Source organism: Sinocyclocheilus grahami, unplaced genomic scaffold, assembly GCF_001515645.1.
Source record: "Sinocyclocheilus grahami isolate Dianchi unplaced genomic scaffold, SAMN03320097.WGS_v1.1 scaffold295.1, whole genome shotgun sequence".
Lineage (NCBI taxonomy): Eukaryota > Metazoa > Chordata > Actinopteri > Cypriniformes > Cyprinidae > Sinocyclocheilus > Sinocyclocheilus grahami.
This window is the reverse complement of record NW_015505474.1, coordinates 1,524,622-1,526,100: the sequence shown is the minus strand read 5'-3', so window position 1 is coordinate 1,526,100 and position 1,479 is coordinate 1,524,622. Positions and strand designations below refer to the sequence as shown.

Genomic DNA, 1,479 nt, shown 5'->3' with positions numbered 1-1,479 from the left:
TTCCATTTGTTGATATGAACAGGCCGGTTTTGCCACAGAAAATTTAATCTGGCTCTTTACTCTTTTGTTACTGCTACTTATCAAGTATTCATTCAGATGAAAGCATCTCTCGTTTTCATCTGCCGTCTAAATTTCAAATCTTTTCATGTTTACTGGCAGACGTGATTGTGTGTGCTTTGTACTCTGGAAAAATCATTGCTTATATGCTAAGGATAAAAGATTGCTGTTGACAAATCTTCAGGCCGTGGAATGAAGCATGTCTGTGTGTGCATGATAAATTGGGATCGCCTGGAATATTCGTTCAGTCTGTTTGTTGAAATCTAATAAAATTCAAATTTTTTCCCCCTATATCTTTCCCCAGTGGACTTTCACAGAAGATTTGGGTGTTTTGAACGCAGGGTCTTCTCTGGTTGGTTGTGAAGATCTAAATACACAAAGCTGTTACTGTGGCATAATTGACCTTTGGATCTGAAAAGTGGCAGCAGAGTCTTACTGAAACAAGAAGCCTCCGGAACCATCCAAAATATCCTATATACAGAGGGGAGTTCAAATTACACCTTGAATGCTGATTTATTAGAGTGAAAAGGTAAGAACTTTTTAAATACCACAAACCTCTTGTAAATATAAAGTGAATAGATGCTATTGCTCCTAAACACCAGATTTAATTATAATAGTGCAAAAGTTAATCTTGTGATGTTCCTGTGTGTAGCATCTACAGCTCTGCATATCATTCTGCATGTAGTTGCAAATAGTGCTGAATCAGTTTAGTCTGAGCTTTGTATTACACAAATCTGCTTAGATAATTAGCTTTTGCAAAGAGGCTTGTATTTTAATGATTTAGCAGTTATTAATTATATTGGACACCATTGTAAACTACAGCCCACGGATAAGTGGACCATAGCACTGTTGCGAATATTCAGTATCTTTTTAAGTTAAATATTAACAGAATTTTTTTGTAAAAAATCAAGGAAAAACCCAAAACACAGCTGGACAGGCAAATCTTGTGGTCTTGTGAATCCAGTTGCTTCGCTCCTGGCATGAGTTGGCACCGCATGGAGGACGGAAACAAAACCTCATCGGAGCCGTAAGGGGGTAACGGTAAAATAATACGCTGATCGTAAGGTGCTTTTAAATGAACATTTATTTATTAAAAAAAATATATTATTTGGCCAGATTAGCCTACACTTTCTTAATAGCATAAACATAGGCTTTACTCCCTTCAAACTTTAACTGGAATGTCACTGTTTCTGTCATGGCAACTTCCCGAACAGCCGAATACGTGCACACACACACACAAAAATGAAAAATGTTGAGCCCGTCTATCTGCCTATGTACTGTTTTGATCAATAGTTTCTAAGAAATAATTAGAAGGTAATTTTATTTTGGGTAATTTAGTAGAGTGTTCCATCTCTATCACGAATAAAAGCCTTTTTAAAAAAAAACTAATGTTATAAATATCATGCAATTTGCTTGGATAGG

At 36.0% G+C, this 1,479-nt stretch overlaps 1 protein-coding gene across 3 annotated transcripts in view; it reads left to right on the top strand.

Moving 5' to 3' along the window:
• LOC107600993 (protein phosphatase 1 regulatory subunit 29-like) overlaps positions 1-1,479 on the top strand; it is a 115,305-nt gene that overhangs the window by 55,302 nt on the left and 58,524 nt on the right. Inside the window, exon 2 of one of the 3 annotated variants that reach the window (XM_016292998.1) lies at positions 362-586. The exons of 1 other annotated variant lie outside the window; for it this stretch is intronic. The gene's annotated coding sequence lies outside the window, so the exon portion shown is untranslated. Of the gene's footprint in view, positions 1-355; positions 587-1,479 lie in introns of those variants that run through there. One more of the 3 variants, XM_016292999.1, reaches the window with a different exon arrangement.